The sequence below is a fragment of the Pseudopipra pipra genome, chromosome 1 (genome assembly GCF_036250125.1).
Source record: "Pseudopipra pipra isolate bDixPip1 chromosome 1, bDixPip1.hap1, whole genome shotgun sequence".
NCBI lineage: Eukaryota > Metazoa > Chordata > Aves > Passeriformes > Pipridae > Pseudopipra > Pseudopipra pipra.
The window spans coordinates 80,906,926-80,928,862 of NC_087549.1; the positions used below are offsets into that span (position 1 = coordinate 80,906,926).

The 21,937-nt window shown below is 34.7% G+C and overlaps 1 protein-coding gene across 1 annotated transcript in view; it reads right to left on the reverse strand.

Annotated features, from left to right (window-relative positions):
- The window catches only part of CDH9 (cadherin 9), a 101,355-nt gene extending 83,556 nt beyond the window's left edge, over positions 1-17,799 (reverse strand). The window contains exon 1 of the mRNA XM_064662172.1: positions 17,433-17,799. The gene's annotated coding sequence lies outside the window, so the exon portion shown is untranslated. The remainder of the gene's footprint in view (positions 1-17,432) is intronic.
- Positions 17,800-21,937: the final 4,138 nt, after the last annotated feature.

Genomic DNA, 21,937 nt, shown 5'->3' on the forward strand with positions numbered 1-21,937 from the left:
TAGGAGTTTAGGCTCTGTTAGGAGTCACTATTTTGTGTTGATCTACATCTTTTAACAGTTTTACTCTTTTCTCACTTTCCCATTTAATAAAGCATGTTTTATTTTACAGATTTATTTTTTTTTAATTCTAAAAATACTATACTTCTTTTTATTCTTCAAAGGTATGTTTAAAAATTTCCCCAAATCAATGCATATAAATCTGTGGCTTTTCAACTAAGCTGTATTTATGCTGAAAATTTTAAGCAAAGAATCCACATGACCATTCATTTTATTTTTCACTCACAGTTATAAATGAAGTAATAACACTTTAGGAATAAAATTTGTTCCTTTCTGGTCACTTGTCCAGAGGGTAAGTTAGATTAAGTGCTTTCATCAATCTTCCATTTATTGTTCTTTATTCTGTATCAACAACACTGCTAAAATAAAGAGCAATCCATCAGAGAATTTCATGTTCCAGTTTTTATAGGTACTTGATAGACTAATGTTTAACGTATTTCAAAAATATTCTAACTACAGTGCTGTCTGGGAAGTGCATGTCTATTTTTATGTAATGTAGAGACCTGCAATATTATTGCATTTTGCAAGAAACTGACAAAAATCTTGTTTATATTGACTGCATTAATTACTGTTACACTGGGTCTGGGGGAAAAGTAGAGTCTTGTGTTATTTTTTTTTGCATTAAGGGCATAATGAGTTTTCTTATTATTGAATACTAGATATCTGCTATCCAAAAGAGGGAGCCATAACATTATACTATATCTTTCCACTGCATAAATTCTTCTATTCCTTTTTTCTTAAAGATGATGCTTGCTCTGAGGTGGCTTTTTACTCTTTTGTTTTTTTATATTGATAAGCAATACAGCCCAAAACTAGATAATACATGTTCATGATCTTGATGGAGCTGAGTGAAATGGTTACACTAAACCCAAATATGCTTTAACAAAACATCTTGTCATAAAAAAAAAAAAAGGTTGGAATAATTTTTCTTGCTCTTAATTCCACTGCGTTCATTTTATCAATTTTGAGAAAAGAGATTAGTGTCCTTTTACTTTTTTTCGTCTTTTGAAATAGAATATATATATACACAACTATCAAAGGAAAGTGCCTGAGGTATTTTCTAAACATACTGTGCTTATCTCTGTAAAAAGTGAGATTGACATAAAATATCACTCTTAATACCGATGAGACATCCAGTTATTAAACCTTTGCTTGGAGGAACACAGTATTCAGAAATACATTCCCTATATTTTGGAAAAAATGGACTGGATTGCCTTCGTATCTGAAAGGTCAGTGGACAACAATGTATCCGAAAGAGTAGAATAGAAAAGCACATAGTGATGAATAATATGGGCTTTACTTTCATAATTTCTTTTCAGCATTCTCTTTTCCTCTTCCTGAGAGTTCTCTGTGCCACACTGGGCTTCCGGCACAGCCCAGTCAACCTATGTGAGGAAGGACTTGTGGTATTCTTAGGGTCAGAGGAGTATTCACAGCTGTTTAATTGCTTTGTAATATTTTTTTTAATTAAAGTATTTGATTTTCATGTTGATTTATAGATAAAAAGCTCTCCTGATGGTTTATCTGTGACTATATCTCATTTATTTTGTAGCAATGTAATTGGCAGAAAGAAACATAAATGTTGATATTACAGACCTATTTGGTCACTGAGAAAAGACAGACCACATCCTAGAGATTCAAGTCCAAATACAAAGTCTGTGGCTGAAAGCATATATGAAAATATGCTCCTCCTTGTATAGAATGTGATTTCTTCTAGTATTTTCATTCCTATTCTTAAGTAAAATGAAACTTCATACCCTGAACTATGTAATCTAAACCATGGTGAAATGAATGCTGAGTAAATAAGAAGGAAAAAGTAAGTGCATCAAGGAGATGAGGAAAAAGGAGAGAGGTTACAAACACTTGAGAACAACAAAGCTGCAGGATAGGAGAATAAGTATTCTTCAGAGAAGTGGATAAAGTTAAATGTAAACATTCCATCCATAGCATCTATTTGTTAGATAAAGTTTGGCTGTACATTAGAATCACTTTTTCCAGTTAAACGTCTCAAGAAACATGGATCTGACTTTTTCAGAGCTGCTAAGTATGAGTGGGCCCAGAAATTAAACTAGTTTTATAAATGTTCAGAAGTTCTGTAACAGATACGTTACACTGGATCTATGGTTTCATTTATTTTGAGATTTTTTTCTCACTGGAAATATACTTAATAACAGTACTTTCTCCATGTATTTAAGAGTCTCTACTACTTTTAGTGGAACATTAAAGATACACATGTCTGGGAGTAACCATCATTCACACAAATCAATATTTATTCCGGTGGTATCTGAAGTCACCTAACAGTTCCTACTGCAATAAAATATATAGATAAGATTTAGGAAAATTTCTGTGTTATTTGGGTTATGATAAGTTTTAAGAGTGACTCCATTGCAAAGTAGACAAGAAGGACTGCAGATTTTCTTGAGTAAAGCAAACAACTAAACAAAGCATAACAGAATAAGCATTCCACCTTAAAAGACTTTAGCTGAAAAAAAGCATCTAGGAAGTTTGTTCTGCAGTCTGAAATTCTTTAGTAGTTTTTTCTTATCTCATATCTCTTTATGACCTATGGTCAATCCAGCCTATGATGCACCTTGTAACAGCTTGTGACTTGGCCTCCCAATAATTTGCTCCAGCAAATTATTCAACATTCGAACATTCAAATTATCCAACATTTGAACTCAAAATCTACAAAAAAAGAGAAGTTCATTTACAGATATTTATCTTCAACAAGTTTTTATTTGTTGAGAATATTTCACCTTTTTTAATTTACTCTCATTACCAGCATTTTTTTCAAATTTCCTGTAAAAGAGACATTCTTTAGTTGGTATCTTTTAAAATTTGTGCTTTTCAGTTTTACCATTGATATTTCATGATCTTTTATTTTATTGCCTTACAATATCAAAACAGCTTTCTACTTCACCATTTCTGTTGTGACATGGAATTTTTTAGTAGTTTAGATGAAATAATAACATCACTTTAATTATTGAAGGCCTTGTTATCTAAGACAAAATGGAATCCTTTATCTTAATTTCCAGATTGAACCCCCCTTCCATTTCTGTCATAATGAAAGTGAATAATCTTACAGAGCAGTTAATTTCATACCATAAAAAAATACATTATCAGCCGCTATTAAGTCATCAGAAAAGAAATTATGAACTTGAGGTTGAACTTTCTTGATCTATAGCTGCCCCTTTTTGTCCTGATGAATACGTAAGAAAATACATTTGTTGACACCAGCTTGTGTGTTTTGAAATTATAAAAGACAATGCATCAAAAAATATGCTACATGTGAAACTTTCGTCATTTGGATATGATCCTTGCAAATGTAATTAAAAATAAAAGTGCTTACTCTAGCCATGTTTTTACTTTCTGTTTTCCCTGTTGGCATTTGAAAATATGTTCATGTTTCCTCTAATTATATTCAATGAAGTTTTTTTGCGTGGCATCAGACTTTGAATACTCCATAACAAAGTCAAAAACATTCATAATTTCAATTTGTCTTGTTTTAATCATGTAAGTCCTCTGTTGTACAGTGAACTATGATTACTTAATTACTGTCTGTTTTTAATGCAGGTTGTATCTTCACCTACACTAAAAAGTGGCCTTACTAAGAATTTAGGTAGTTACTTCATAGTTGGAATTCCCAATTTCTGGTGACTTCTCTATGACTCATAAAATTATAATTTTACATTTTCTTTCTGAAAGCCAATGTATTCTGCATTTTTCTGATGTGTTTATTTCAGTATGTCTTTATTTTGGCATTCGTTCAAAGCTTAAGTGTGGTAAGGCACTCCTTATTTCCATTCTTTTTTGCTTCATCACTTACACACGACATTATTTCAATATGCAATTAATTTTTGTAGGGATGTTTTGGGTTTTTTTCCCTTTCCTACATGCACTGCATTTTCTCTTCTTAGGTATGCATAACATTGTTCATATTTTTCCCTGTTTTAGTATTTTCAGGACATAGAACTTTCTTCCAAGTCATATAAGTCAGTAAAAATATTCTGCTAACTGCAGTGGCTTGCGGTTAGGTTTCTGCTGCATTTCTATGGTTTTTCCATTTTGTCTGTCATTAATTTTAATGAAATTTTATTCAGTGATATATACATTTGAATGCCTTCTAAAGCCATGGCTTCTTCAACATTTTATATGTATATATTTGATTTTGATTTTTTTAACCAAAGATTTTTAGCGCTCTCTACAATTTATAAATCTGTACTGTGTGTTTAGCTATTGTTCTTATTATGTAGTACTCATGTATAAATATTTATTTTATCTAATAAATTAATTTATTTTTTATAAACAATAAGTTCACAATATTCTATTTATAAAATTTTAAGTTATACTAAAATTATATTTCAATCTCATTTTGGTAGCTGAAGAACCTATACTTTCTCTCCCAACCTATGCAGAAAGAAGCCTCTTTACACTATCTGTATTTTCCTCTAACTTTATCTTCTGATGTATCAGTAATCAGTCTGTTGGCATTTTGCAATACTCTTTCCTCTGACATTTACTTTAAAAGGAACATGGATTTTATTCCACTTATTTGTTTGAATACTGATGACTTCTGCACAGAACAGAATGCATTTAAAAAAAAAGTTATTCAAATAATTTTGTTCACATATTGTATTATAATTGACTTTGCAATGTAATGCTGTCTACTCACTTTATATACACTTGCACATTATACAAATTAACATGGATTCTGCACACATACTGACCTCTGTGCAGCAGGAAGGATATGAAGAGACTGGAAAGAAAAATATCTAATAATTTAACATTAGCCCTTACTGTACAACAGTTGACCATTTCCACCCTATTACTACTGCCCAGCCTGCAGACCCTGGTGAGGGTCAGGCACTTCAGGCATTCCTGAACAAGCTGCTGCTCAAGCGTGCAGTGCATTTTCTGTCCCTTTGCAGCTCTCCAGTCCTCTGCTTGGCCTGTTAATGACTGTGACAATATTTCCTCCCTTTATAAAGATTGTATCTAAATGTTACTGATGTCCATGGGAATATTCAGCTGGACCATGATGAGCTTTTTACATCAGGACTATGTGCACTTCTGTTGTTTACCTGAAGCTTATACTTGACTGCTCTCATAGAACACTTTGAAATACTTTGTTGTAATTACTGACTGATAATTGGCAATTTCTGAGGGACACAATGGGAATACTAATTTACTTGGTCTCTAATATAGCAGTGATCTTCTTCCAGATCAGTGAGATAGAATCATATCTTTGCAAAGACACTGCATATGATGTGATAATAGTATTTGTATAATTTTCTTGTGTTCTAGTGTTTCTTCTTCAAGGTTTCAGTATTTTATTCTATGCTCAATGAAAAAGCCTATTATTCGAGTTCATGTATTTTTTTTACTGAACAACAAACTATGACTGTTTGCACTATCCTGTTGTACCAGGAAATTGACAGGATTCAAATTCAGAAGTAAAATTAATTGGTTATTCTTATCTAAGGTGAAGTCAAAGGCAAAACTTGAACTTAAAAAATGCAGGCTTGTATCTATGCAACTTGTTAATAGCTTCATATTAAAACTAGAATGGTTAAAACATCTCTTTTTTAAAACTTCACTGTCTGTGCCTTCCTGATTATTGTCTTGTCCTTCAGATTTCTTAGTGGTATCAAAATCAAAACAAAGCATGAATAAAAAATTCTCCACTCCCTATTCTTTCACAATCTCTGCCTTTGTTTTCCTCCAGTATTTTCAATCTATGAACACAAACAAGGCTACTTAGGCCACATATCTTTTTTTATAAACCATTTTCTATTGAAAATGCAGTAGATACATATTATTCTATTTTTTTTCCTTTTTGATTAGTACAGATTACAGACACTATAAGTATTTTCCATCAAGAAAGCGGGATTCTGTATGACAAATTTCAATCTGCTTGTAATTGCCCTGTATATTTTTGTGTAGGTGTCCTAGAAATGGATTCCTTAAAAATTTGCAGTCTCATAGGGTGAGAAACATTCACTTAAACCAGTGTATCCCTAGTGATCTAGGTAGTATTGTGCTGTTCTGTAAGAACTGGGTTCAGTATCTTTAATTTACAAAGGATAAGTTGACTTTCACTTAACTAATAGGTAGTATTTTCCATGTTGGGGGAATGCAGAAATATTAACCTTTATATTACTTAATTATTATAATTTTTTGCCAGGCAGTGACTATCAGGGGACATAAATATGATAGAAGAGTATATAACTCATCTGAACAATGGCTGCCCTAAGAGCATGATAAGCTCTGGATATCCAGTGCTGTGGGTACATGTACTTAGGCCGGGTTGCTTTAGCCCAATTCTTGGCCTTTCCTGGAGTTCTCCTAATGATGGAGTACAGACAGTAACGATTCTTAATCTTAACCTTCTCAATATGTCATATCAATAAATTGTTAAGATAAACATGATGATGACATTAATTCTTTTGGATAACAGATCAGTGAGACTTGGAGTAAGGAGAAAGATCTTTTCCTACACTTGTTGCACCAGTTTCATCTCCAGAATAAGGGAAAAGGATTTTTTTGCTGATACATCACACTACAGTGGAGGCTGCCACCCTCTTTTTCCTCGCTTCCTTCAGGTTGAGGATCACTCAAGGATACCTCTGAACTCTCTACTTTCCTCTCTTCAAATCAGCAGGTCTCTCTGTCCCCATAAAACTCAATAGTTTTCTGGCTCAAACCACAGCAGGAATACAATGGGGCTGGTTGCTCCAGAAGGCAGTGAGGCTAGATCCAAGGGAGTTGTACAGAGTATGAAAAGAGATAAATGTTGGAAATGTTACGATACTGCTGCCATTCTTTCAGATAATAATTTTTGTAAGTGGCTTCATGTAAATTAAGTTTCTACTGGGATATTGTGGTACTCCCGCTCACGACCAAATGCACTCTAAGAAATTATAATGTACATGACTCTCATGACTAAGTACTTCAGCTGCTACTTTTTAATTACACTTATTTATGCTCATAAATGCACATAAATATAAATATATATATATATCACCAAAATATAGGATATGTAAGTTTTTGCATTTAATATTGAGTTTTTTACACTGAGTTTAAATTTCTTTTGCATGTACTTTTGTAGGACCGTAGTCAATAAAACAAATGAACATTGACAAATACTCATTAAATTCTCAGTGAGGCAACCTACAAGTTTTAACATACAGTAATGAATATTACCGGAAGAGTATTAAGGTAAATCAATTCCTAGTTACAACTGTTTAACATATCATATGGTAACATTCCATGTCTTGAAGAAAAAAAAACCACTACAATACATGCTGCCTTCAAATATGAACACCATTATATTTCAGGGCAAATAACAGTTCTCCATCTTTTAAACGAGATTGGTGCTGCTGTTTGCCATCCACACCTGAGAAAGCAATTGCTTGTTTGGTAACTTTGTTCTATGACTACTTTCATATTTAAATCTTGAAATCTTCAATTGTCTTTTTTTATAAATAGTATAAAAAATCTTGGATGCTCTGTGGTAATGATGAAAATCTCATTCTTCGTTCAGTGTGCCCTAGAATTAATGACTACTGACTACCTACAAAAACCCAAAGAACATGTCTATGTCTTCCTTGTCCTTGCTGTCCTTCAGATACTTGATAGTGGTTACTGGGTTGAAAATTTCTGTTTAAAGTAGATGCTCACATCATTTGACTTGTCAGTTATTAGGATACAGCTAAACTTCAGGACAGATTAAGTGAAGTAGGAATAAGAAGTCAACTTTTATTTGCATTGTAAAGGGACATTTAAATTCAAGTCATTAGAGATATTGCTTTGTCTACCTTGGGGCTGATCATTTAGATGACCACACAGTAAGGCTGAAGATATTCCAAAAACTGCATTGTAGCTAAAAGATTCCAGATTTCCTGAATCTTTACTCTTTCAGATGAGAAACAGTGATAGAAGCTAAAAAGCCCATGTTGAAAATATTGCTTGAATTTTCTGAAGGTACAAAAATTGTCAATACATGTAATGAGGTAGACAGTGTATGGCTATTTAAGTGCTTCACTGAAAGTTACCAACCAGTCATGCCATGTAATTGTATTAATGTGATATAGTCAAAAGTTCCTCTTTCATGGAATTTTTCCCTCAAAAAGAAATTTATTGAATGAACTGGAATTTTTTTTCTATAATCTTGAAGGAATAAAATGACGCTGATTTGACAGAGGATCCTGGGAACTGCTGGCCAGTCAGCTTCACCTCTGTGCCTGGTATGATTATGAAACAGATCCTCCTGTTAAAGCATAAGGAAGGCAAAGAGGTAATTAGGGACAGCCAACACGGCTTTACCAAGGGTGACTCCTGCCTGACTAATCTCGTGGCCTTCAGTGATGGACTGACTGCATCAGTGGACAAGGACCTACAAAGGTCATGTACCTGGACTTCTGTAAGGCCTTTGAGGCCTCCACAATAGTCCTGCTGCTAAATTGGAGACATACAGGTTGGATGGATAAGGAATTGGCTGGATGGCCTCATCCAAAAATTTACTGTCAATGTCTCAATGTCCAAGTGGAAACCAGTAATCAGTGGTGTTCCTTAAGGCTCTCTAATGGGACCAATACTATTTTATGTCTTTATTAACCATATAGACAGTGAGATTAAATGCACACTCAGAGAGTTTTCAGATGAGACTAAGATGAGTGGTGCAGTTGATATACTTGAGGGAAGGAACATCATCCAGAGGGACCTCGACAGGCTTGAGGATTCTGCCTGTGCAAATCTCATGAAGTTCAGCAAGGTCAATTCCAAGGTCCTGCACCTTGGTTGGGGCAATTCCCAGTATTACAGACTGGGATGAAAAAATTGAGAGCAGCCCCATTGAGAAGGACTTGGGAGCACTGGTAGATAAAAAACTCAATGCGAAACAATGACTTTAAACTGAAACAGGAAAAGGTTTAGATTGGACATAAGGAAGAAATATTTTACAGCAAAGGTGTTGAGACACTGGAACAGGTTGCCCAGAGAAGTTGTAGAAGTTCTGTTACTGACAGTGTTCAAGACTAGGTTGAATGGGGCTTAGAGCAACCTGATCTAGTGCAAGGTGTCCCTGTCCACGGCAGAGGGGTTGAACTAGATGTTCTTTAAAGTTGCCTTCCAACTCAAACCATTCTATGATTCTGGATTGATAATGTAGACAGAACAGATGTTTTGCTGTGTTTTCCTCTGATATTTACCTCTCTGGGTTTGATGTGATAGAATAGAAACTTGAAACGACCTTCAGAGTCCTCCTCAACGCAGAGCATGTAGGCATCTTACCTTACCAGTTCCTGTTTAGAACTCAGTTTGCCACTGGAGACCTTACAGTGCAAATACATGCATGACTTTCATGACACAGATGCTGAGCAAATAAAAAATAAAACAAAAATTTAAAAATCTCTATTGATGTAATTATACATATAAAGGTATAGCTATATTTACACAGATATATGTAGATACGTGTGGATATATCTAGATCTCTAAATCTCTCTATGTCACCTCTGCCTCTAAAATTATATCAGTAGTGACACAGATACTGATATAGATATATGTATACACTAATACATGTATATTTTCACCACAAGCAATGAAATTTCAGGGCTTTTTTTAATTACCTACTAAACTCACAGGCTGACTAGCATGAAATTTAATTAGTGCCAATTAACTAGAGGTGAAGGAAGCAGAAAATTAATGTGACTCATTTATTTTCAATTCTACTGCAATGTCCCCCTATTTATGTTCCTTAAAGCATTTTTTTCAGATTTCGGTTTTCAGTCTGTACAAATTATTGATTCTGATGCTATTTGCACAGAAAGGGTATAGATAAATTATAGCATTCATTTTGGTCCTATTTTTATTATAGCTACCCACACTATTGCATTTTAAATTACCTCAAAACAAGTAATCCAGAATCTTCTCCTTGTTTGCATACATCTTTATGCTGCTTCAACTTTGTTAATCTACTCTTCTTGGAGAGGAAGCCTGCCTTCCTTCCTTCTCTCCTTCCTTTCTCCCTTCCTTCGTTCCTTCCAGCTAGTGATACTTTGTACCAGGTTGGTAAGGTTTCTTCTAATAGCTCTCAGCACTTTACCAATTACACGGGGTTAGTCAATGCATGTAAATACAAAGCCTTGGCTTTGTATTGTTTGGGACCACCACATGTAGATCTCATGAAAGTTCTCAGTGACATACAATGCTACTGTTTCTAACTATCTGCACTTTCAGAAAAGTATCACTTTCTCCTGAGTTTATACACTTTATCTGCCAGTTAAAAAGTAGTGAAATACTTTTTAAATAGAAATTGAGATCCATTTTATGTCATGAGACCAGGAACTTTAATCCTGTACTGGTTAATCCTTAAGACCCATTTTAGTTCTAATCAAAACTTAAACTATGAATATATGCTTCTCCTAGTGTGTTAGACACAAACTACACAGGAACCATTTGTTCTCATATGCAATTTTTAGGAAATCTTTTCTATTTATTTGAAATCGTCATTTATATATTACTAGACGTTACTGAGTGTATCTCTTGAGTAATCAAGGTAACTATGGTCCTGTGTCTGTGTATAACTGCAGTTCACTATTTAATCAAACAAATGCTTTGCAAACATAATCTTTAAAGTAGTTAAAAATCTATTCAACCTGTAGGCTTCTAGTTTTGGGAGCGTTATGAACTAGAGTCTCAACATATTTGGGACAGAAAAAACGTAGAGGGCCCTTATGAATTTGAGAAGTTTATTTTTTGTGGATCTACATTGTAGGGAGCTGTTAGGAAAATTTGCTCTGAAATGTAAATGTGAGTTGCATGAGCACAAGTTCAAATGGCAAATAAATTATTATAATGAGCACCATTGTCAGAAGTGCTAAATCTTTCATTCTAGCAGTGCTAAGAGTTACATTTCTGAATGTGCAACACTATGTATATTCCTAAGGCATTATCTATTAAATTTAACCTTTCAGTATGGGTGAACATCTTTTATTTTAATTTTTGTTTCTTTTTTTTTTTTGGACAAAACCATCAAACTATGGTGCAGTCTAGCCACTTCCTAATTTACTCCCCCTTTTGACTTCACTGATGATATTTCCCCCTTTCTTGAATTAAAGCTTCAGGGAAAGGTTCTTAACCAGTAGGGTTTTTTTGGCCACTTGTAGCTGTACCAACCTCTTTGAGAGTTTCTCGTCTTTAATTGCCTTAAAAAGTGGTTAGAAGTACATTAAAGGCATTATATACTTTTCTTATTTGAAAGTCCTTTTGTTTGCCGCATGGATGGTTCACCATCATGGGTAGATTTTTCAGAAGGACAATAATGGGAACAGCAGGCACTACCAGAAGCTTGGATTTTATCAAAATGTGACAAATGCTATTAAAACGTTACAAAATCATTACTTCAAGTGATACATGAGTTCTCAGCCTTGCTGCTGCTGCTATTACTACTACTACTACTACTACTACTACTAAGCAAAGAACAATATCTTCAGTGCTATAGATAAAGTAGTTCTATTTCCATTAAGGAAATTGAAGAGATTAGTTAATTTTATTTAGAATACAAGTTTTACTTATTATCTTACCCCTAGAAAAGGTATAAATACAATCCGGAAAGCTGTCTTAGTAAGGACAGAAGTCATGTATAACAAAAATTTAAAACCACTAAGAGCAAGATCTGGCTTAGTTTCTGGTAATCCATGGGATGCTATTAACAGAAAGGAATGAAGAGTCTACATTATTTTTTAAATATATTTCCATTTTTTCAGCAAGTCTGAATTCTCATTAAGAGTGAAATTACCTTTTACATTTGGGAAGCAAATGTAAGGATTATTGCAAATCTTTCAGGAAATGGGAAAATATTTTCTGTAACATAATATTTTTATGTTTACTCTGAGGGAAATAGAAATTTTCATCAGATAGAATTGTTATAAGAACACAGATTCAGCACTTATTTTTACTCTGGGTAAGGGAAATGCACAAAAGCAATTTCACTGGCTTCAGTGGGACTAGTCTTATTGCAAAATGTTAGTCATTCTAAATACGGGTTCCGGAATGTGGCACAAGTACAAACAGCTCTCCTGACATGTAGTTTAAACAACTACAAGAGTTTCCTTTTGAAATAAGTATGTTTTCCTGATTGTTTTTCTTTTACTACACAGGCAAAATGAGTTCCAGGAGATTACCCACAACCAGCACCTATGTCTTAAGAATCAGAAGAAAGAACTTTTTTGCAATAGCTTCTCACTGCAAAGCTTGATATTTAAATCTATTAATATAAAAAAAAATTACAAAGAATAATTCAAACCATGTAAAAGTATTTTGATAAACAACAAAGTAAGCAGGCAAATTCATCCAGAAAACAGCACTGCAAACTTAAACAAACCCATTTTAATATATTCTTTTTAAAAATATTTTATCATTCCTCTTAGAATTTGCATAAGTTATGCTTGGGTTTACATTTCTATTTGTATGTATATATGTATAAATGTATATATATGTATATATATACATATATAAAAGTTCTGTTCATAAACTGAGGTTATTTGTATTTGTTAAAACCAGCTTTGAATAGTTTACTGATACTTTCCAGTCATACAGAACTTATCACTGCTGGATTTCAAAATACTAATTTTAATTTCTACTGAACCTACTTTTCTTTCAAACAGAAGTAATGGGATTAACTTCTCCTTTATCCCCAACTCACATCTTTTTCACTTTACCTCTTCATCATCTCCCTAGGAGCAAATATTGAATGATGGAATACAGAGGAAATAAAGAACAATTATTTTGGTAAGATCTTTAACTGAGGTTGTTAGATCACTATATTTTTTACATTTCCTTTATTGAACAGTCTTTTACAACTCGATGTTTTATTGAATTCTTTTTTAAGAGGTGCCAAAATATAAATGTCAAATTCTACACCACTGATTATCAGTATTATAGGTCATAATTTTTTGAAAGTAATGGCTAAATCTAATTATTCATGTATGTATTGCCAATAGACCTGTATGCATTATTAATTGACTTCAACTGAACTATTAAAAATATGTAAATTGAGATAATCTCCTTATGAAAGTTGTTGTGTAGTTTGTCTAAAAGGATGGAAAGGCCTACTGTTTCCATCCCCAAACATAAAAATACTATTCCCAGTTTTCTTTATTCCCAGTTTTCTTTATTTCACAGAGTCTTTCTTGAGTGTTATTTACAAAGATCATGTTTTGAATTTGGGCAATTGGTTTAGAAGCTTTTCTTAACATCCTTATATACAACAGGAAAATGCTGTTAGTATTTTTTGGAAATTGGAATCTCTAAGTATCAACATGCATGGTCTAAAACTGTAATATCCTTCCAGGCAGAATTTTCATGAAGCTGGGGTTTTTTTTCCCTCAAATAGGGTTTTTGAGGACAAAGCAACTTGAATATTGTCCAGCACACACAAAATTTTTACTTACATAAACCTCTCTAGTATTTGCATTTTCGTATCAGGAGTTAGCGAATATGAAAGCTATGTTTGTATGAGATAGGGAAACAGAATCTAAAATGATTCTGTCTTCATGTTGCTATTACTCTTACTGTTAAAAAGTGTGAAACTTAATTATAGACTTTTGCATTTTACTAACAATGGAATACATTAGCCATCACTTTAAGCATTCTATTTTGCAGTGGCAGAAATATATTTCCAGAGAAACATCTGTGGTTGTTTATGGTATCAAATTTAAGTATTCAAGGATATATGAATATTGATGTACTCATACAGAGAAATTGAAGGATTGTGAAAGGGGAGACCCCATTCTACCCCTGGCTCTGACACAGAGCTACTCCATAACTGAGATCAAGTCAACCTTCTGTGCAATAATACCTGTGTGTGGGATGAAAACAGTGCCACCCACGTCCTTTTGTTATCTTTCCAAGATTGTGGATCAGAGATTATAAGTAGTATACTTAATTTCCTATCTTTTCTATAATAACTTTACATACTAGGCATTAAAGAATTATTTTCTTTCCAAAACATACTCATTTTAGAGCTTTCTTTTGAGCTGCACCATACATCCAGTATTTTTTCTTTCTCCTGAAGTTAGTAACAACATTTTCCTGGGAGTAACCAAGGCTCAGTTTTGCTGGGATTTTGTACTGCAAACACGTGATATGATCTGCTTAAGATATGCTTCTCCAATCACGCTCAGCAAGTAGTCCTTGATGCCACTGGGGTTTTTATCATGATCAGTCACTGAGAGTCAGGAAAATAAGTCATCTTTTGCCATTCAGAAATTTCACATGTGTTTAAAAGGCAAAATGAGAAGGTTGTTAAAATGACAATGACTGCTTTTATAAAAATCCTTTTTATTCATTTCCTTGCTTTATTTTCCTTCTCTTCCCACCCCCTTTAGCAAAATTTTGGATTTATTCCTACAAATGACTTTTCATAAACTCTCTCACATGTGGAATGCAGTTAGCTTTCAGGCATCCCTATTCATGTTCAAACATTAGTGCTTCTACAGATAACATTTGCATGTAACACCTGCTGCAAGCCTTAGAAATTCAGAAGACGTTCTGATATGAGTGGGAGATGCATTTTTCTCTAGGCTTTTGCTCCAGTTGCCTTCTGCAGTTAAATAGCTCTGACTTCATAGAAGAAACACATAACATTATATATCTATAGTGTCTTACTGTCTTATATCCCAGTCTATATAATCCAGGTTTTTTATAAGCATGAGGTTTGTGCAGAAATTGGGAGAATTTTTAGTCAGTGATCATTACTGAATTCTGATTTTCAGTAAGGTCCTCCCATGACTGCAGAACAGTTTTCAAAACTGGGAAAAGATGGGGAAGGAGAAAGAAAAGGAGAACAGTTCTGTGCTTCTGTTTCTCTCTGAAAACAGTTGTAAGAATCTGTGTGTTTGTGGCATCCTATAATAAATGAAAATTCTGAGGTAATGGTTGTTCCTTCACGTGTCCGGTTATCATCAGTCAACAGGAGACATTAGTCTACCTTGTTTTATCTCCCAAACAATCTTGTCTTCAGAGGAAATTGTCAGTCCTGTTACTTTCTGGCTCTACTTCTCAAATGCTTCTGCCAGTAGATTACTTGCAACCCATATTTTACAAATTCAGAAACCATGTCCTGATGCCAGGGTATAAATGACTGTCAGAATTAAGTTCTTTCTGCAGCATTGTGGGTGATGACATTTAAACTAGTGGATTTGAGTTATTACATTTTTTTGGTGCATAAATTGGGGAATGCAGTCATCCTTTTTGGCTAATCTCATGATGAGAGGGCGTCTCTGCCAGCACCATGCAACTGCTGCTGGGATCAGCATCCTTGTGGAGCAACAGCTAGGTGAGGGTAGAGCACAGATCCCTGCACATGGGCTGCTGCCTGAAGGGAAGGAAAGCCTTTTCAAAATGGTCAATTCTGCTGAAAAGCATGCAAATGCTGAAAGCTTGAAGCACTTTTACTGTGGAGCTGTCCAAAACATATGACAGAGCTGTTTCTCTCCACATTTTCTCTACAAACTGCATCACCAAACTGCTTTTCATGTTTAGGTGAGAGGTATTGGTTGCATACAAAACATAATTTTCCACAATAATGGCTGCAAGACAACCTCTGAAATTAAATACTCTACTTCATTCACAGGATAAACATGAAAAAATTTGATTGCTGAAATCACCTCATCAAGTTTAAAAAGACTTGGCAACAATTTTAGGTACAAGATTAGTACGTATTAGTAATACTAATACAGTTACATTTCTCCATTTAAAATTAATCTTGTTTATCTAACTTTAAAAAAGAATCATTTCTTTCATAGATATTTGACTTTATTATGTGACCTTGTAAAAGTTTTATGTTTTTTAATAAAAAAATCACATTAGCTATAAACATATTTAATTCTGTCTTGAATTTACATTATTACATAGTGAAGTACAAATGACAGGGTAACGTATTTTACCTGTCAAATTGACATACAGATAGCAAAATACTTTTTTTTAAAACTAACATAGTTCTTTAAATAGAGTTCTTAAAAATCATAGAAAAATAATAACACAAGGCTTATTAATATTTAATTAGTCCACTCAATTTTTGGAATAGAAATTAACATTTCAAATAGGGAAAATGACTTGGAAACAACAATTTTTAAAGATCTGTCATTAACAATTCCTATCGCTACAGCCAACATTATTTATTAAACAAACCTTTTGATCATATCACTGAAACTATTACAAGTATCACACTTGTGTTTTTATCCATACTTATCCTTACCATGAGTAGCTAGTGTAACATTCAGCAATGAAATATAATCTTGCTGTAATTTCAGTAAAATACAAGTTTTAACACTGACTTTAATAAAAGCAAGACTGACACATTGGTTGTAAATTTGTCTACTGAAAATGGAAATTATCTTAAGAAAATACCATTCTATTTTCTGACCTATGACTTAATTCTGTGACAAGGTGAGTAGCTACTGTATGCACATCGCCTTACAACAGCAAAGTATATAAATTTCCTTTTAATTCATAAGCATCATTCTGTTTTTTAAGCTTATAGAGTGAAATTGAGTGGATGTGACAGCGTGTTTCTTGCATGTGAGAAGAAAAGGCAAAATGTCATTCATCGGGCAATTGTTTTCTGCTGGTTACTTCAGAATCAAGTGGTCAGTGTGACCTTTTGTGCTTTCTGTCTTGCTTTCTTGTGTGAATCTCTGATTATATATATTGGGCTGACAAGGTTGTTTGGAAGCACTTCTGGAAAGCATCCTTGCACTTTAAGCCTGTTGACTTACTGCTATGGATATCCAAAGGGACATCTCCCTCAGATCTCAGTCTTTCTGAACCCTGAGTTGCCACTTCTCCCTACAACACATTAAAAAACCCCGCTAATTTTGCTACTCCCACGAAAGAAAAACAAGCTAAAGCATTGGTACTTCATTCTTAGTAGTAGTAAAGACCTCTATTTTTTCATCCTAGATGTTTATCAGAAAAACAAATATGAAAGAAAGAAAAAGAGGATAGCTTCTATCTGGACAGGTGAAAAAGCATCCTGCACAAAAGTTAGGCTGTATCATTACTGCTATATGGCAATAAAAACTGAGTAACGTCAAATAGTATTGCCAAATAGCATATGCATTGCTAGTTTTCTAATATGCACATCAGTTGTCATATATACAGCAACAAATGTTTAGATTTCAGCAATTTAGTGTGCAGGGAGGTGTTTCTGAATTGTATAAGAGAAATACCCCCAAAGTGTTCTGCTGATTCTGCCCCTCCACACACACCCTCCCTAAAAAGTGTCTGTAAGACATCTTTAACACACTCTTAAAGAAAGCATCTGCTCTTCTGCTGTCAGGAATTCCGGTGCTAAAGAAAGTTAATCTACTCACCGAGTCTGTCAGCGTGAGCCTAGCTCTGTCCGTTCATTGCTGCTTCTCTACCTGCTTCCTCCCTTCTGCATGTTACCGTATCTCCAGCGCTGAATGCACTTGCATCTCTCTAGGGCTCTCTCTCTCCCAGCATCACTTTTAAGTCAGGCAGGCAGCGAGCAGAAGCAAAAGGGACTCTCTATCTGATTGGTTTCCATTCAGTGCCCCTGATTAATAAGAACAGTCCCTCACAGGAAGAGGTGTTGCTGCCCCTCACAGAGATGTTACTGCTGATAGAGCCGCAGTGCTCAGCGTGAGAAGGTTTGGGGCTGTGGGGGACAGGACGACGGCTTTGTCAGCCAAACAGTGATTTGCAACTGAATGCAGTGGGAGGGTTCAAAGAGGAGGGCTTTGTTAAGGACCCTCTTATTAAATGAGGCTTAAATACAGAGACTCATGCTATCACCTCAGTTTGGTGTGTTTTGATAATAGGAGTAAAGGCATACCCATAACCTGTGCATTATGTGGAGAAAAAAATCACTTTAAATATCTACTCTAGCAATACAGTGTTATTTGTGTGCAATACACATTGGATAATGCAAAATTATCATCTAACACTACTACAGTGACAAATGATTTTAAGGTGAAAGAAGGCAAGGTGTGTGAGATTTCCCCCTGAACTCAGTAGGTTTACAGCTCTAGCATCACTTACAGCTATTGATAATGATGAACTTGTCATTGTACCTGAAAGTGGACATAATATAAAGTTGCAAGGGATGTTTTGGGAATTGTGACTAATATTGTTCAAGTCATTGTCTGAAATACACAGTTTTACCAGGACAGTAATGAGTTTCCTGCTTTCTGGTGCAGCCTGTTTGGGTACAAGTAATCACTGCTCCGTACTACTATAGATGTTCAATATCACAGAATATTGTGGTTTGCTTGAACTAGCATTTCAAGTGAAGCATAACATGTCTCCTAATAAAATGAGAGAACTAAAGTATTGTAAGTTCTGGATTTGGATATACATATGTATATATATATATATGTATTTGTTCATTTTTTTGTGGGTTTCTGGGTACTAATGACTATTTCAGTCAACAACATAAGACAAACATTTGAAATGGGACTCTCAGGAGCTGGTTGCTGTACTGACAAGCCCTGAAGATAGTTTTCATCAAAAGTCCATTGCGGGCATCAATAGAATAACACGAAATGCTGCAAAGTGTAGTTTTCCAGTCTTGTTGCATAATTAATTTAGGACCAAAATTTCCTCTTAGATGAATCATGAGTCTAATTTGTAGTTATGAAATGTTATTAGGGCTGTGCTTTCAGTAGTTGGAGTGAAAGAAGATACCAGTTTATTCTTGTGGAGAAACTGTACTGTAACAAAAGGAAGGTTTACATCAAATAGACAAGTGGGAAACCTAAGCAAACTATTTATTTTTTCTTTAGGCTCTTATTATTGCTTTAATACTACCATTTAGGAGCTCAACAGACTAATATTCACTGTATACTGTTCTTAGCGAGAACCAATTCACCATTAGATCTCCTCTGAAATTATTAAGTGACTAATGCAATTCACATAGACATAAGTCAGAGCCTTTCATCGATTTAGATGGGAGTCAAATTTGGCTCTGAATGAACTAGGTCTTCTCTGTGAATGCTACACATCCATGAAAACAATATTTGTGTATCCATAACGGACTGCAGAATTTGGTCTAATATTTCTAAAATTAAAAACCAAATCTAGAGCCAGAAAAAAAATCAATTAATGTACTTTGGGTAAAACACATGAAGCAAAGTTTTAATTAGTAGTTTCATCCCAAAGTTGGTCCACTTTAGCAGTGGAACTACTGAAAAAAAAGTACTTAGCATAACTTCTGTTTCAGTAGTTCTATGAGAGAGCAAAAAGAAAAGTTACAGACAAGTGTATATCTCTGATGTCCCAAGGTCCCAGTGTAGCCTTAAATCTTGTGGATCCTAAAATGTATTTTCCTAATAGGAAGATGTCTGGATGATAAGAAGGCATGAGTAATTGCTCTACTTTTTTCATTGTATTGGCTTTTTTTTGCTCTTTTGGCTTCTGTCTGGGAACATTGTGGCTACTCTAATCAATAATACAAGATCATCCAGGCACAGAGGAATCCCTGAAATGTGAGAGGAACAAAGTATCTTTTCACAATACTGTCTTGAGTTTATTCAGTGGCATCTGAGGAATGGACCCCTGATTAAAGACTGTCATAGATCTGTTCATAACAGTCATAGGACACTCAGATAAATGGGAGTGGCCCCATTTTTCTTAATGCCATCTACAGGTTTGCAGTAAAACAAGCAACTTTATTTATATTAGACAGTGTAATGCCTACTCTCTAACATATATTTTTCATTGTGTTGTAAATATGGCACAGTGACTACTACAGAGAAAAAATATTGAAATTACGTGCGTTCACCAAAAAAAAGAAGCATTTTTTAATGCAAATGGTGTTGCATGATGGGGGTAAAAAGTTTTGTAACATACACTGTAAATGGAATATACATCAAAAGTAGGCCAAAAAGGAAAAAAGCGTAGGTGTGACAGCAAATAGGGAGAGATGGGTGGAAATCTAAGCCTGTGCTCTAACACGCAAAAGGCTACTCCATATAGGGGAGGAATACAAAATGCTTCTTCTGAAAAAGCGTGGGCAGTGGAAAGATATGGAAAAACAGAAAGTGCACCAAAAGGATAAGGCAGGATTGCTTTTATTGCAAGACAGGCTGTACTTGTGTTTCATATTTCATATAAATATTATATTCATCTTTCTTTTTTTACATTTATAAAGATTTGTCTGCTAGCATTCATGGGAAACAGCGATTACATATCCACTCTTCGTTGAAATTCCAAACATTTGCTTGTTTCACGGAGGCTAAGATCACTCAGCAGTGCACAGAGTTGGGCTGGTTGCCATGTTAAATCATTTGGAGTTCAATCACGGTTTCCCATCGGTTTTTCGTTTCCTGACATGTTTGTACTTAACCAGTTTAAGCAAAACTAAAAGCAAATAAAACTTCAGAAGAGGAAAGGAATAATCTATTTTTATCCTTAGGTTTTTCTACCTATATGTAGTCAGCAGATGATATCCAGAAATCTGCCAGTGGAACTGATATCTTATGTGATCCCTTCTCATGCTTCCTATAAGCCAAGGCAGAGCTGAATTTTCACAAATCTATGTTTCCACAAATCTCCTAGGGTCTGTAAAGAAATCTTAGTCTGGGGTTTAGTAGTAACAACTTCCCTTCATTATGCCACTTCGAGTTTTTTCCATAGTCAGAAATCTTAAATATGTATTTAATCTTTCTTAAATAAGAGACCCTGTGTGATGCCAAAAAAGAACAGTGCTGAACAGAATGGAACAATCAAGAAACATATAAATAAGAAAAGCTCCCTGAGATACACATGAACAAAGCTAACAGTTGGATAGCTTCAGCTCTGCTTGTTTTCACCAGAGCCTTTAAGATTCTGACACATAAAGAAACAGGATCAAATAATTACCACTAGTTGAAAAACTAATCTGAAACATACCTATATTTTTGCTTAGTTAATAATTTCAAAAGATTGCCATTAGCTTCTTTTCCAGCTTTTCTCCTAGCTTTCTTCTCTCTTTCTGTGAAAGAATTTGTATGATCCATTTGTCAAAGAATATGATAAAGTGCATAACTTTGAAAGACTGTTGGAACATCATTGTGTGAATAGCCACAGGCAGGCAGTCAGAACACCACAAAACCACTACTGCAATGCAAAGAGTAAATTTATTTCATTACCTCACTAACTGGAGGATCACGAAGCAACACCTGGGCAGACACACACAAGTAGGACCACAGGCATTGTAAGGCTCAGTCCATTCTGGCGGGAGGCAGGTCTGCTATTTGAACCCATTTATCAAGGGCCCATGCATGTGTAGTTTACCACTATGCTGTCATCTCTGTGCTTTTTCATGATCTCTAAGTTTTGATCTTCTCTCTCCCAAAACAGGAAGCTCAAGAATATCAGTGAGAGTGCCTCCCAGTCTCTCAAAACACCTACGTTATCTCTACACAGAAATTCTGCTTCTCAAAACAGATAGAAGATAAACAGCGGCAGGTGTAATATAGGCGATTTCCCACACTGTTATTGTCCAGGCCTCAGCAATCCCAGCTGCAAGGTCACTTGAGTGAATCTACCATCCTCCTTACCATTCTTCCAGTTTTAACCCTTTCTTCCCAAGAATTGCTAAATCAGACCTGGCAAGCACTAGATTTTGGCTGGCCCCAGCCTACGTGTATCCTACACAGAGGATGGGTCATAAGAGAGAGAATAAAAAATCTCCTACTTCTTTCCCACTTCTGAACCTCTTCCTTTGATACAATTATGCAAGGAACAGCCACTCTGTCTTGTTTGAAGGAGAAATATATTTTTTTATATGGCTCCAAATTCCCAAAAAAGACATGAGAGGATGGAAGACATGTATGTGGGAAGCAACATACATCAAGATCAAAACGTGATAAGA